Here is a 16,561-nt window from a genome sequence, read left to right as displayed (position 1 = left end):
ATACAGCAGCCCACGTCTGGGGCAATTCAAACCGGATTGAGGGCGAGAGGAATCGATCAAGTGCAAGATTATCCAGACGTTGTTGGCTGCCTCCGTTTCGGTGCCTCGTTAGGGATTTGTCAGCTTACCAGATCGAGCATGTCCGATACGGTCGCGAGTATTTCTGGTAGCTGCTTGTTCCGTGGGCTGTGTGGAGTGCTAGCATTATTGGTATGTTTCGTTGCGGCCATTTTCAAGAGGTCGTTCTGCTACTGAGCCGTTTGAAAGAAACGAAGAATTTTATGATTTTTGAAAGAAGCTTTTAATAATTTGTAACGGTTTGAATTTAAGTTATTGGCCTTTTTGCTGGAGGAGCATTAAATGCTCTTGCCACATGATCTTGAGCAAACTTCATTCGCGGCCCGTCATCGTGCCGATACAACCCACTTCACAAGCGTCTGTCACATTCGTTTCGTCCACTTTTAGTCGAACGCTTTAACGCTTGACTCAGCCGACAGAGTTCGTTTGCATCGCGCAAAGGAAAGTGCATCGTGCAGCTTTACCACCGTAGAACGGCTTCGTCACGCTGCATTGTCATCACTTCCTTCAACCGTTGGAGGGCTTACACGCACTGCGCCCTCTGTCTCCCAACGGAAAGTAGCCTTCTTTCCATTTCGTCTTGGTGCATGGCTTTTTCTTTATCGTCGGCCCTTTTTTTGTGTGTGTTATCGCGGGTGTCAATTTATTGCTTTCATTAGTTTCGGGTTCCCGCGGGTTCTACGCTACGCAGGAGGTTGGCTGATGGCGAGATGTGGTAATTTATTTTTCATTTTAAGAAAATGACTGGTTGGGGTCCGTTTCTAATTGTAGCTTATTCGAATTTGATTAGAAACATTGGTCACAACACGCTCCGGCGGTCGTTTGATACATATTTCTAGCCCACCACCCCTTTTACGATGTATGTCACTACGGTTTCGAACGCCTCGTTGGAATGCAACCGTCTCTTTGCCGTTCGAGTCTAATCGAATGGTTGTTTCCGGATACGGATCGTTTGGAAATGGGTAAAATTTACATTCCATTTGTGTTTCCACCTTCTAGCACAGCAAAGGAGCGTTATCAGTGAAACTATTCATATGGAAGGTGTCACAATACAGGTTACAATGTAAAGTTATTGCCTATTTCAGGCCTGAGTTAAGTAAGAATGCCAGTCCAAGTCAAAATGAACAGTTCTATGGTTAAACGTGTTTCCCAGCCAGCTAAACGAAAAAAAGGGGTGTGTGCATGGTACACATTGTGCTCGAGCATAGATTCATCTGCAAAGCTCTACTTCACATGCTCCAAATCATGCTCGAGTGCAGCAGCAGCATTGGATCCATTGTTGTTAATTGCAATTGCTCCCCCGTTTTTTTCGGGGTGTGTGGTACACGCTGGAACCAGATCGCGTTATTTAACACAGCACAGCACAGAGTGGACGGCGCGCAGTTTCCGTTCTGAATGAGCGTTCGCGTTCCGCTGAGCGGTTTTATTGTTATTCAAATAAGTCGTTACCCTTTTCCCGCCGTGGAAACGACAGCGCTGTGGCGGGGTGCTCTCCCTAGAGCCTAGACTCCAGAACTATTTTCCTGGTGGTGTCGCTGGGCTGAGCTCATACGAATTTGTCACCAACAACCCATATGGACTGCTCACCCTTGTTTCTCTGCTCTGTTACACAGAGCGCAAGCATTGTATTCAAATTTCTCGTTACACCAATCGCGTCTGCCTTTTCCGTAAAAGAATATCCACTTCGGGGGGTAGGTTCTAGGAACGAAGATTGTGGGTTTCCTCTTCGTGTTACGAATAATTCCCCGTGCTGAAGCTGAATTCTGAAGCGCAACATAAACACCCAGTGTGAGAGGTGATGATGGCGTGTGTGTGTGGATGCATTGATATTCGGGGAAGCATGATGGCCTCGCAGGCTTGGAAAGAGGCTCCTCCTTGGTGTCCAGAAGATCGGAAAGGTTAACCGAGAGGATCGAGCCTGTCCGCGGTACCATTACGGCGTGACAAATGTCATTCTGCTGCTTGACGTGTGTGTATGCTTCTCGAGAGACGCGCGTCGAACAACAACAGGTCACAGGTTCCCCTTCCCCGATGTCGGATGGTCTGTTTTCGATAGAGTGTGGATGAAATAAAACGCTTAAAACTACATTGTAAATCGGCTGGGAGCGGCCAATGCGAGATCAGTGATGTGACAATCAAAATGCAAAAAAAAAGAGGAGAAGAGAATCAATTCAACACTCCACCACACCCAGCTGCCGGGACGAGCGAGCGCGCGCGCTCGATCTCTTCTTGTGGCGTTGCTGATCATCGCTACGGGAAGTCCGTTTCGGTGCGAAGCTGGCGAAGGTTGGCTTTTATTTTCGGGAGATGAACCACTCACACCGGGGAGGGGACACATTATTCAAAAACCATGTTATGGTTCCGAAGATGGAGGATGCTGACATGGCACTCTCTACTGTTGCTATCGTAGCCGCGTTTTTTTTTGCCAAGCAAAGTGCTGTATGTCGGAATTATGCTGCCCTTCTGCCACCACCACCTTCTTCCACACACATATATGTGGTTAGTGGCTTTCCATTTAAGGGGCGCTCCCACTTTTATACGACCCGTTGCGGTGTTGGGTTCTGGAGCAGCAGCAGCAGCAGCAGCCAACAGAGTCACCAATTATTACACACTTGATATCGGGAGAGGCAAACAGAAACAAAGTATGTGTGCGTGTTGGGGTTGGGGAAGAAAGGGCTTTGCCGGCGGAACGATTGTTTGTAAATAAGGATCACTTTGTTTTGTTAGAGCACAAACCGAGTGAAATGTGCTGCTGCTGTGTGAGGTTAGTTCTGAAGCAGTTGGAGTTAATTCTTGGAATTCCCATCCCAAGCACCAGAGGATTAAGATCGTATGCGTAGATATTTATTGGAGGCAGTTGAATATGCAGAATTCAATTGGAGGTGAATATAAAGCTGTAAAACGAGCTCAACGCAACGAACTTTAGCAGTTTCTACTTGGAAACTTCATTCACACTTTACGTCCAATGTTGATCAGAATTCTATCACCTCTATTAAATTGCATAGTAGAATCACTCCCTATAACCCTAAAACCCCGATAATGCATTCCAATTGACCTATGTGTATAGAGGTAGTACATAAATCTTCACCTCTTTCAACTCGATCGAACTGCACATAGCGGTAGGTCCATTTACCCATTTTACCCGATCTCTCTCACACACGGGAGAGGAATCGATCGTAAACTATCGCATCTTGTGCGTCTCGACGTGTGCAATAAAATAGTACAAAGTTATGAGACTGAGGGAAGCAACCGCAGCGACGGCTTTTCGGGGGAAAGTGAAGTGGCAGGTCTATTGGAAAGCGGTACCAGATGTGTTCCTGACTATAGCCCACATTTTGACGCGAGTCCGATCGTAACTTTGCGGTGTGCGGGATGTTATGTCTAGACAGCGAGAGATTCTGTATTCGTCTCCTTTTTTCAAGCCAGAGTTTAAAGACGAAATTCATTTCAAAAGGGTGCAGTGATGCATCCGCTAATGTACGTGATGTACGAGTTGGGGAGGAAAATAAACAGTACCGATCGTAAAACAACTGTACTGCTACTACTGGTTGACATCACTCTGTCCCTGTATGATCGTCAATAGAGATAAAAATGCTTTGAAGAATTGTTGAAATGATCGTACATTCTATGCGTTTGTACCAATACATCACCAAATTATGTTTCATTATGATGAGCTTCATCAATATGTCTTGCAAACCCCGTGAGTTTTGTGGCACGAGAACGAATTATTGCAAAAGAACGATTTCCCTTACCGTATTAGACGGTCTTTACCCGGCCCATTCGTATGACTCGACGTCGGCTAAGCGATAATAATGACGAAAATGATGATGACTACAGTGTCCCCCCATCATCGGTCCCGACGGTTCGGCATCAAGCGGGACGGGCAGCGTGCGCGCGTACTGCCAATAGTCAACAAATTTATAGCTGCCGGAGGCGCGCGTGGGCGAAATTCGTGCGACTGCGGGTTGAAACACGATTTCATCATAAGTTTCTCCTGGCCCATGTCAGAGGCGTTCACCATCGCGATGTCTATTTGAAAGCGCCGGCTTTGGTTGTTTCGGGGGGACAGTACGATCTCTTTGGAACTCAAGAGTAGCAAAGTTAACGATCGCGGGATGGAGCTGCAGAAGTAGAAGCGGTTGGTTTCAAGTTTTCGGTATATCATTACCGGCTGCCGACTAATAAGTTGAAGCGAAGTTTGCGGGTCCTCGACGGGTGGGTAGCCCAACGGCCGGCTGACTGGTTTAGTTTCGGGGAGGTACGGGTCTTACGTCTAAATCCGATTGGCTCTGATCGGATGGTCGCTGTAGCCGCTGGTAATCTTCGTCCAAACATTACGGTTGCCCACAGTATGAACGGTATGTTTTTGCAGGCGGAGGACGACATCACCAGAGTGATAGTGGAATCTGGTGATTTCCTTTTCTGGTGAAGCTTCACCACAATCTTATCTGACCCGTGCGGGGGTCAGTTTATTGTGTGTGGAGCTGCTGTAGCTAAATACGTACCCGCAGACGCGCGCATAACATCCCCGAGTCGCGCTGAGTCTTACAACGTTTCTGCATTCCTGAGTGTGAATGTAAATTTCCCCAAACAATAGATCAAGCTGTGCGTACTGCCGCAGTTCCCGCTAGCTTTGTCGCAATGTCGACTGCCTTTGCTGCTGGTGGAGCTTGTCGTCTTGTAGTGTTGGGATGCTTAAAGTCTCCCTTCCAGATCACCCGCTGGGCACGGCATTGGGAACATGCGGCGGGTGGAGTAAAAAAGTTTAGCAAGCCCCAACGGCAAGACCTACATTTTCTGACTCCCCCCCTTCTGAGGGTTTTGTGCTACGCTACGGACAGCAATTGCATATTCTGATCCTCCCTGGGGAGGCGACACCACGACGGACCTTTGCGATGACTGTGTTTTGAACCTTTTTTTCTTGACTTTTTCTCTTTCGATTCGGTAGACGATAAGATCTTACATGCATCATGCGCCACGCATTGGCAGCGTCACGTACGCACACTGCACTCGCACAGACCGGCGACCCGTCGATCACCTAAAACCCTTTTCACTTTCGTCCCACTTACGCGCGGGGTTGACATGCACCGTGGATTAACTTGTCCGTATATAGAGGTTTAGGATCTATTCCGATCTCTTCTCTAAGGCGCTTGGAGCTGAGAGCTCTCACTCTCAAAAACAAGGTTTCAAGAGATTTAACATTCAACTCCATAGCATAACTCTAATGGAATTGTCCACCTTGGAGAACTGTGGTGAACACCGGCTGAAGTAGGAAAGATTTGTGATCAATGGGCACTACTGCTCAGGCCAGGAAGCTTACTGCACTACGTTTAGCGCGTGGCGACACTGGCACTAGATAGATACTTACCTTCCCTCCTTCGCTGCGTAATCTTCTGGAGCAGGTCGTTGAAGAGAGGAAATGCACCGGAGCGAACCGGTGGAAGGTGAACAGAGCAGCAAAGCAAAGCCGCCAGCATGCGTATGCTCTGTGGCATAAGGGCCTTCGGGTTACGTTGGCCAATTGTTTACCAAGTATGGTGGCGGACCTACTGCTCAGGTACCTACGTGTGTGTTACGCCCTGCCGCGGCGCACTAAAGCGTTTATTTGAATGGAAAATATTTGATCGAGTGGAAAGAAACCGCGTTGCTGCAGCAGAAGCACGCTTCGAATCGGTGATAAATGGTGGAATAGAGTTTAAGTCGTTTAGCTCCCCTAACTGCGTACTGCGTTTTGAAACGAAGAAATATCGCTCCATCCAGATTTACTCCGAACCTGGTGCACAAATGAACATAAATTTAGTGATTATCTATATTTATGGCAAAAACATTGAGGTGTGCTACCACCGCAATAGTGGTGGATTGTTACCAGAATTTATTGAACCAGTTCGTTCTGGGGGTTTCATTGTGGCAGAGTTTAAGCTAGATAGCTAGCACATCTTATCAAAGAGATCACTAGATTCAAATCATAAAATGTAATTGCACTTCTTCTGGTCGCTTGTGTTGTTGTTTTCCCCCTTGATAGCTTGCTGATACTTTGTTAATATGTGTGCCATCCTATCGAGAAGGTAATAGTCGTTAATTTCAATAGCCATTTAGTGACAAAAAATGTGTCACCTTCGTGCCACTAGAGGTTCGTTTGCGTGCGTTTACCATAAGTGAGGCAAGATTTATGTGTTACAGTGTTAGGTGAGAATATATTTATCACCGAAATTAGGAGGACAAAGTTGTAAAAAAAGCGTAAAAGGCTGCAATGGCCAGCGATGATCCTGGAGCTTTTTTTTTACAATCGCTTTCACATTTAAGCCTATCTGGGGGTGTGTTGTATGTAGAAAGCGTTCCGTTCCGAATAAACAATGCGATCAAAAAAAATTATGTGCCAATGTCCATGTATAGAGCTAGTTTCAATATTTGAATGCGTATGGATATGGAATTGGGGGAAAACAGGGGCGGGCGGAATCCACAGAAACAGGGTTGGGATGCGATCACTCTTATCCATCTCCCGATCTGGTATTTGTGATCTATAATGTGACTTTAATGAAACTGGCAAAGCGTGCCGCGGTTACTGTGTTCCAGTTCTTCGCTGGTCGTATCGCCAGTCACAGTCGTCGTAATGGTGTCCATTTTTGGGCAGGCGTTGCCATTAATATCTGTCGTTTCATAAGAAAAAGGTTTCTGTTGGCGTTTGTTGATAATCCCAAAAACGCGAAAGGAACGATCGCGAGAGCAGCAAGGAAACCCCGGACCAAACAAGATGCAAATGAGAAGAAGGAGCGGTGTGCGTGCACACTTGTTGGAAGAAGCACAATTTATGATGCTCATTATCGTTTTTAATCGATCCTCGCGCTGCTACGATATGCAGAAGAAATTAGCGGCAAAGATGCAATGTGGATGAGCCTAATCTCTCCTAAACAACCTTGAATATAAAGGATGCTTGTCTGTTGTTCTGTAGCTTTAGGATCATGTTAGATTTATCGCTCTCATCGAGTGGCAAAAAAGCGTGTGTTTCGCGCTTTGGCAGAGGAATGTTTAGCAGCAGGGTGAAGAAAACGGAATTTCAATGCCTCACCTTGACGCGCACAGCGAGTGATTCTCTCGGGATTTTGTGGATCCCAAAGATACCGGCGCGATAGAAAGACGAGCATTAATAATTTTTAGTCCTCCAGTGCGGAAAGGATGTTGAAGAATTGGGGAAGAAGTCGAAGGCGATTAGAACATAAGAAGCAACGAAACAAAATCCGTATCAGCAAATGGGAAAAGCTTACGCAATCTGTGCGATGGAAGAGAAGGAGGTGTTCGGACTGTTCGCGGAGGTGTAAACGCTATTAATATGGCACTGAAATTGGAACTGATCCGGGGTGGTCTGCGCTGGTTTTCAATAGGGTAGCTTTACCTTCTGTTTAAGCTCACCGGCAGTCTGTGGCGTTTTTTTCCACAGATTTTACGATAGTTTATGGACAAGGTTTTGCCGGTTATTGCCAGTCAATACCTTGAATGGCATCGATAGGTCGGTCGGCAATTTTGGAGGCATTTTGGTAGCGATTGTTGGCAAGTCTCGATGTAAACGATGCTGCTTGATTAGATAACGATTCGGGTGTGAGTGTGTGTGTGTGGACTTATATCTCTGATGCTCAAATCAGACAAATTGTGGAGTAGCAGGTTGATTGATTGCATCCTAATGTAGCGATCGAATGACTCATACTTTTATGGGCATGTTCGATGGGTTAGTTTTTGTTTTACCCGACATTAGACTTACAAATATTAAATTAGAAAGGAAGAATGCACGAAGCTTTTCTGCATAGCAGCTTTCTATAAATGGTGATATGGCTTTTTTCTCTCTCTTCAATCTAGGTAAACAAGTTTGGTTATGTTTGTTTCCAAAGTGTTCAGAGTGATAGTGTGTATATAGCATGGCATACCATGGGTTTGTTATTTAACGACAGTTCCACCTTCACAGATGATGGAGTCGACCTTCAGCCACTTTTTCTGCATAATATCTTGCCATATGTAGAGCGCCATCGGCTATTACGTTTACGTAAATAAGCTTAATGGGTTAGTGCCGACAAGTTGTTAACTGTCCGCGCAACAAGTTAAGCACACTTTTGTGAAGAGCAACTCAACAGCTGAATGTCTCAAACTATGCAGAATAATATTTGCGAAGTAGGAATTTACAGAAGTCGTTCTGTTTTGCAAAATATTTCGCTTGGCTGCGACAAATCCATAAACAAATTAATTAACATGGAATTATTCCGAGGTGTCAGGTCGTCGGATCGCCGGCCAACGTTTTGGCACGTTGTCGCTAATATGCCAAATTACTTTGTCGGCAGCGTTGTGCATGATTCCTAAGCTTCGAATTAATCGCTAAAACACGCAACATCCCATCGCAGCATGTAACGAAGTCAATTAAGCTCACTCGAGGCCTGGTCCCCTACGCACGAAACCTAACGCGCTGGTATGGCTATTCATCATGCTAGTAGTAGAGTGTGTGCTAAAACTTTGGCAGTCTTTGTGGCCATGTTAATTTTCCCAAACTGGTTCAACTCGATCGCCCACAAACATCACAAACACGCATAAAAAAACAGACACACACAGCGTGTGGGAGTCATACGTTAGTTCGCTACATTTTAATTTACCCACCATGTGCAGTAACTCCCCGGTGCGTTGTCCATGTGGCCTGTTCGAGACACCAACGCAACCGTCATAATTGAGGACAACTCCCGATGTCTGTCGCTTGTGGTGGCTGGTCGAGATATTTTGCAGACGCGCAAGATCGCAAGCAGACCCCATTGGGTGGGTCGTACACGGCTTTTTGCGTCACGGAAAAGTTCGACACTTTGAAACCTCGACCCCGGTGCGCACACGATTCGTTTATTTTTATTTTATTGATGCAGATTGAGCGATTGTGCTACGCAGCAGCAGCTGCTCATGATGCTGCTGCTGCTGCTGCTGCAACTGCTGCTGCATCAGTCCCGGCGTTGGCGGTGTGTTTGTGTGTATGTGTCGGCCTGCATTCCATCAAATTGTCGTCGGTCCGACTGTAACCGGGTGCTACTGTCCTGTAGGCGTCCGTTGGAGGTCTTGACAGTGGACAGGGAACGCGCAACGTTGAGTGATGTTTCATTGTTCACGAATGCAGTTGGCTTGGAGGTTCGTTAGGTGAAAGTCAAGGTAGGAGGAGTTTACGGATTGGACTTTGAAATCTTTAAGACCATTACAGTGGGTTGGAGTGAATTTCTGGACGAGTTTTTAAAAGTATCAAAGATTGAACCTCTATAATGATTGAAATAATATCATTTTTCTCAAAATTATTTAAAAAAATTAAACTATGTAGCTGGCTGTAGCAAAACTGCAACATGTTTTCTTCTCCTTCGTTTGTTCTCCAATATCTTTCAAAAGCTCGAGAAAACGTCATGTCTCAGGGAAGTGACGAGTGATGGCGCCCCGCCACAACAAAGAACAACGTCCTACCGTCCTGGACGGCTGCTACTAGCGGCCGGCTTCTGACCGCAAATCTTTCCACCCTTTCACAAAAGGAAAGACAGCAAGAAAGACCCGAATGCTGGTGAATTAATCAGCACGATCAACCGATCGTCGAACGTCGCCGCACACCATTCGGTTTGTTTGTTGTCGCTCGGCAACGTGTTTGGCTCACGTGTGTGCGATTCGATACATTGGCCAATGTATTGAATTTCGTCCAATTGGCATCGGGATTGAAATTGGCACACGAATTTCTTAGCTGCAGCAGCAGCGCATGTCCCGCTTTATTGTGCATTGTGCAGATCAATCACAGACAGCCGCCAAGACTTCCATCAAGCACGTTTTGCGATGACATTTGCATTTAAACCACTGGTTGGATGTGTGTGAAAGCGCACAGAGTGCATCTTTGCACGCAGTTTGTTTTGCTTTCCGTTGCTTTGCATTCAGAGGTGCTTCCGAGATGCACTCAACAGTTTTGGAGAGGATGAAATGAAATGCAAAAAGAAGTAAATCTGTTTCCGGCTGCTTTGTCATTGAGGCAGATGTGGATGGGATTCAATCACATTATTGAAGGTTGTGTGTCAGTGTTCGATGTAGGTTAAGCAATTAGCGGGAACCGTGCATTCATCTGCTTGTTGCCGATTGTTGGTTCTAGAATAAAGAATGAATGAGCTGACTGTCCCTCTGAACAGCAGCTGATGATGTGTGTGCAGGTACAGGTGCAAACGTTGACTTTGAAATATTAATGATGTTGGAGGTTTAGAAGGTTGTTTTGCAGGACATGCAGCAGCACGAATGATGAGGCATATTTCGGAAGGGATCGAATATCCTTTCCATCAAGTGAGAGTTGAACTTACGCTCGAAGAGGAATTGCCCAGCTTCAGTGCATTAGACCGTTCGACCACGCTACCCACTGGGGTAAGGCAACGTCAATAAGTCATTTTGTGATTCCATTCAAACGTGAAGTACATACACGCTGTACATCACCTTGACTGCCGTGTGTGTTTGACTTGATGTAACTGTCAGCTTCTTTGCCGGCCTTGAGGCGATTATCTCGCAACACAATTAGCCGAAGAAGATGAGTTCAGCCGCCCAACAAACGGTCGGCGCGTGCGCCTCTCCACTAATAGGGGAAAGTGTTTGAAAAGTCGTAAAAATTAATCACATCACGCAGCATGGACACGCAGCCCACTGTTCGGCGCGATTCCATTCCATTTCTTCTTCTGTGTGAGCTAAATCTACCGTTGCTGCGGGAACGCTTCTTCTCAAACATCGGAACTATGGCTCCGCGTGTCTTTGACGGATTGATTTAATGCGATGTCGATGGGAAAACGGCGGCTTTCGGTTGAAAGGCGAAAGGCGGCAAGTTGGACCGATTGGATCAGCGGGGAAAGGAAGAAAAAAAAAGGCAAGCACTTTTGGCTGCGTCTCAGCAACGAAGAAGCATTGGGGGGATTCATTACCTTTTTCTGTGGCTCTGCTGCAGCGCAAACGAACGCCAAAGAAACGCCGGGTGGTGTAAAAGGCGTTTCGGCGACCTACGCACACGCTTTGGTTGTGTTTTGTCATTCCGACTTTTTCCTGCGCTGCTGCTGCTGCGGCGTCGGCTTACCCGAGACACGGTGTGAATGAAATCCGATATGTTACGTGAGCCGGCAGCGTGTGTCGAACTTTGGCCGTTTTGTGCGTTGTTAGTAAAGGGTGAAGGGCGCGTTTTTGAACCCCTCGTGCGTTTTATGTGAAATTTTATGCTGATATTTATGCTGATATGTTTTTTTTTATATATTCCTGTGAGCATACTATTTTGGAAGATTTATTCACATTGTGGCAATAAAATTGCGATGTTGACCAAGAGAAGCATAATAAAAGTGAATTTATATTACTATTTTGAATGTTTCTCATCGTTCGGTTCGGTAGAGAAAGCGCTCATATCCAAAGCCAATCGTTGGCAGTTTTATTTCAGTTAATAAATCTTGCTCTGTCACAAAATAGGAACAGACTCGCCCTTTGATTGATTAATTTAGTTCTGTTCGCGTTGGTTGTGTCTGTGTATTTTTCGTGGTATATTTAACTTAATTTAAATAGATATCAAACAAACAAAAAAAGCCACATCCGTTCGTCAGCGTTCGACGCCGGAATTTGTCGTGCCGGAAGTGGCGGTGTATTGTTTGAAACTCCTCTGACCATCTCATTACCATGCTCCCTCCGGTGTCTCGTTTTTCTGCTCAAACAAGCACAATAATAATTTTCCTTCCGTATGCGCTTAGTAGCAGAATTTCAGGCATGAATAAATGTTTCCCCCCCCTCAAAACGAACTTGAATTGGATTGTGTTGGGGGCTGTGTTCCTTTCCATCGGGTTCGAAGATTCTTTCCGTTTCAGTGATGACCCCATGTGTCTCACGGACAGTTCTAAGACACATGTAAGGGCATGTAGAATGCTTTGTTTTTTTGCTTTTTTGTCATAACAGAGCGATGCAACGAAAAAGTGCCACAAGTTCCGATTCGTTGCCCCGCGTTTGTCGTTGGAGCGAGTTTTTGCGCCTTTTCGGTCGCTTTCGTCTGCGCCCCTATCCCTTCTGATCGTGTTGTTGTCACACCGGCATCACTTTCGATGATGAAACCACAAAAAAGGGCAGATCGTTTGGCAGCACAGTATCCATGGATCATGTTCCGCCCGTTTCGGACACTGACCGGGCCCGATTTCCGATACAATCTGTGTTTTTTCCTTCTTGCTGTGCGGTTTTTTTTTCTTTCGTGGGACAATTCATTATTTTGTTTTTGCTTCGGAATCGACGGAAAAACGGTTTCCTTTCTGGGCCCGATTGCTGCACGATCGTTAGAGTGCTTTTGTGACGATGCGACTGGCGGTTTTTTTAGCTTGCCTCAAGAACCCTAATTATCGTTAAAATTGTGTTTTTTTTTATTAAACCGGCAAGCCTGGTTACTATTTCCGCCCGGTTCGTCACTTGAGAGCAGTTGATGTCCTTTGTTTTTATTAGGGTGCATTTTTTTGTGTGCGTTGCGCTGCGTTTTGTTTTATCTCTTTTCCGGTTGATGATTTGATTTCTTGTCAAACGTTTGTTGTTTTTTGGCACCGCAACATGTCACCTGCACAGCCGCACAGATGCGCCTTTTTTACGAAGCATGACCATGACATGACGAGAAGAAATGAGTCTTACAAAAGAAGCATCTTAGTGCCGATCTTGACGTGTTCCAGAATGTGATTAGCGAGATTAATATTTTATCTCATTTTATTGTGCATCAAACAACAATGATCGCTCGGAGAGGGGAGGAGTGTCTACGCCCCCCGGCCGGTGTGGTAACTCAATCGAACCATGTGTGGCAATTGGGCTGAAGAGGGGTATAAATTAACAGCAACTTACGAGCTAAAGTGCGCATGAAGATTCGCCAAGCGGTGACGGTTGTGGCAGGAGAGTGATGCTTCGAATGCTGTTTTGCACCACAGCGGCTCGATCGATCATGGCTGTAAATTGTCCATTCCGATGGTTATTACGAGAAATTATGACTTCAAAGTATCGATCGCCACACACACACATGCACAAATGCCCGGGCGAGATGATCATGAGATGATCAGCAACGAGCAGCACATGACGAAGCACAGCGTCTCCGTTTGGCAGCGCGTTCCTGGGTGAGTTTTGCTCAACCCGTCGAGCCAGTTTGCTTGTTGCTGGTGTGGTGTTTAAATGAAGTCTGAAGTGGTGTGGTGCTTGTTGTTGTTGTTGTTGTTGTTGTTGTTGTCGGTTGCCAATTCCCTGTGCGTTTGGTATTTTACTGCGCGTTAGAGCACCGCGTAATAAGCTTCGCCGTCGCCAGGGGATTCATTTGCTTATTTCGCGTAGGCGCCGCGTCGAGGTTGAGATTCTGTTTTGGGCCTGCTTGTTGTTGCCGTCTCTCGTGCATATTGTGTGTGTGTTTGGTGGGTCTGATGGATCGAGCCTGACAAACGATTGCTGATTGCGGATTCAGTCTTAAAATGGGTTGTGTGGTGTGGTGTATGTGACTTGGTGCCTTTTCCGTGCTCGTCGTGCTCGTCATTAATCGACACCCACGGTTGTGTTGGAGTTGGTTTCTTTGCAATTCGCAGCGACAGCCGCTCGCAAGAGGGTATTTATATTGTTAGACACTCTCCTCTTTTTTTTTCGAAATGAAAAAGTCATCGATTATTAAAATCATTATGGCATTTGTGCCTTTGCTTACCTCTCAACTCTCAACGTGCTGTTTGCTTTTAATATTTACATGCTACAAATATAGCAGCCTCTTAAATGTCCATCGTGTGTTACACGTGACGACGGCTTACGTTCTTGAATAAGTCGCTCTAAACAAGAAGCTCTAAACGGAGAGGTGTCAATTTCCTCTTGTTTCACATATAGCTGCTAGAGAGGGCATCTGATTTCTTTCTGCTGAAAGCGGCTACCACCCACCGATACCTTTAGCCTCGTTCCACACAGGTCAAAAGGAGGGGGAAAGCGTTCCTCACTAAAAGAGAACACTGGGAGCGCTTTATTTACACGATTCTCCTGCATTGGCCGTGTGTTTGCTTTAGCTGCCCCAACGTCGCGTTGTGTTCACGGGCGATGCACACAATCTACACACGCTGGTGCACTGGAACTGCAGTCGAAGCAGGTTTCTAACGCCCTTGGAGACGGGCTTCTTTATCTTGTTACATTGTAAAACCGTTTGGAGCGTTCGATCTTGATGGCGAGACCACCTTTTGACCGAGCAAAGCTCCAAACGGCGGTAGAATAACACAACTCTCTTTATGAATGGTTTACGCTCTTTGTGATTGGATGAAACCTTCGCCAAGATTAGTTTGATTCATTAGTTTATCCGTAACGTGTCACCTCGTTTTTCCCCCCATTGCCATTGTACTGCACGATACTGCCCGTGATGTGGCTGTCCGTGGTGGCTGGAAAGAACAACTTCCTTATGCTAATGGAATTAACACCCCAACAAAGCGTTCAAGCGAGCGAAGGCAGGGCCCATCGTTATTGTTCCTTCCGCTGGATGCCAGGCGACGAACCCCCCCCCACAACCAGACATACCCGTGGGAGGTACAGCGGGACATCCTCCGGCTGTGTCGGAGTTCATAACGAGCCGATATAACATCAATTGTGTGTAGCTTTTTTTTGTAATGTCCAAGAGCTGTGTAGCAAAACCAGGACCGTGACGTCTTCTCTTCTGCTGCTGCTGCGGCTGCTACCCAAGGGAACGTCGGTTTTGTGTAGGCTTTAAGGCTTCGACTGTGCCTTTCCCGGGGGCGCCTAGTTGTCGTGTACCTCCTTTACCAGCTTCCCTGCAAATTCCCCCCACTCGCCGAAGTTAGTTCGAATGAAGTGAAGTCGTTTCTCGAAGGCTTTGCCCTCGATTCATTCAAAAGCCACCCGTTGTCACGTACTCCGGGGCGAACCGGAGCGCGGTGTGCGTAGGAGTAGTACTGTACCCAATGTGCATGGAATTGTATATTGACATTGTCCAATGTCTTGGATCTCCTTGCAGGCGGTGGTAGGGCAAAAGGAAAGTAAAACGCGTGACAGCGAGAATTACAATTGTGCGCATGAAAGTGTAGCATAAAGCAACGGAAACGACGATCCAGGTGGTAGAAAGTTAAGCGCAACCCAAGCGGCTAAAGTCCCGGCGCTGCCGTCCGTTCGGAGGTCAACGAAATTTGCACCCAGCGCGTGGGTCTTAATGGGGTTGGGCACAATGCTACAATAAACTGCATTTGCCAAGGAACATGTGAGAAGGAGCCGTTGGAGCTGTGGCTTATTAACGGAGAATAACTGATGATCGTACACTGGCAGGATCTTGATCGGGATCGAGGCGTTGCTCCAATTTTAAGTAGGAAGTAGCGACGGCTTTCAATGCTTTCGATAAAGCAAACTAAAGGAGATTTAAAGCCTCCACCGGAAGTAGCACGCCTGCTCAAGAGTCGAGCTCTTTAACGTGTGAAACGTTCACTGGATGAAGCTTATTTAGAGCACTGCACGCCGGTCGGTACGCCGGAACTAGCTCTTAAAGGGAGCTTTGTGTGTTCACGACTCCAGTTGTGTTAGAAAAACCTGTGGCCTAAGGGCTCTACGCTGCTTCCCCATCTGCACCACTGCAGGCCCGTACTAACAAACGTTAATTATGCATTCCTCTTGCATACGTTTGCCAGGTTTCTTGGAGAGCATTATCGGCAGGTCAGAGTGTAAAGCAAACAAGGGTATGACACCACTATCCAATGCGCACGGTGGACCTCCCAACTGCTCTGCACAGCTTTCCGGAACAGAGAGCGAGAGAGACCCTGTTCGGGTGTGGGAAGGTAAATACAAAACCCACAAACGAGCCGAACGATGAAGGTTTTGAGAATGGATGGAAAGCTGCAGGTTTGTTTTCCGCACCATCCGTACCCATCTGCTCGATCGGCTGGCAGTGGCCCACATGCAAGATGCACCTCTCTGCTATCGGGGAGCCTAGGCTGGAATATATTTACATGAACGGTTATCGGAGGGGTGGGGGTGGGTGGCAAGGCCCCAAGTCCCAAACGGGTGTTGTTTCGCTCCAAGAAGCGTCGGTATTATGTGCGCAAGAGTCAAGAGTTGATCAAATAATGGTTTGGAAAATGACTCCCCGCTTTTTGGGGGAGCCAGACCAAACGGTAGAACTCACGTTCACGTGGAGCGGCATGGTAAACACATGCCACGAAAGAAAGCCCTTTTTTAATTCGTTCCAAGAAACTGTTTGTTGGTGACATTTGTGTTATGAAGTACTGGAGCACGCGCTAGGGTTAGAGATGTAAAGCTCCATTACACGCAAAACGACCAGCGGCAATCAACATCTGTGTCGAATAATGTACTTACCGCGCTAGACGAGGGTGGCGGCGGTGGCCCGGTGGTTGTACGATAAATCCAATCACGATCCGGAAGAAATGTCCAAACGGGGAGCAGCCTTTTCAAAAATTCCGTTCACCCGGTGGTCATTAATCGATAAACGCTGTGTCGTGCT

The 16,561-nt window shown here is 46.6% G+C and overlaps 1 protein-coding gene across 2 annotated transcripts in view; it reads left to right on the top strand.

Annotated features, from left to right (window-relative positions):
• Nucleotides 1-16,561, top strand: part of LOC121592685 — a 30,334-nt gene that overhangs the window by 2,733 nt on the left and 11,040 nt on the right. The window lies entirely within an intron of this gene.

Source organism: Anopheles merus, chromosome 2L (genome assembly GCF_017562075.2).
Source record: "Anopheles merus strain MAF chromosome 2L, AmerM5.1, whole genome shotgun sequence".
In the NCBI taxonomy this organism is placed as follows: domain Eukaryota; kingdom Metazoa; phylum Arthropoda; class Insecta; order Diptera; family Culicidae; genus Anopheles; species Anopheles merus.
The sequence above is the reverse complement of the archived record's forward strand: the minus strand, read 5'-3'. Positions and strand labels throughout refer to the sequence as shown.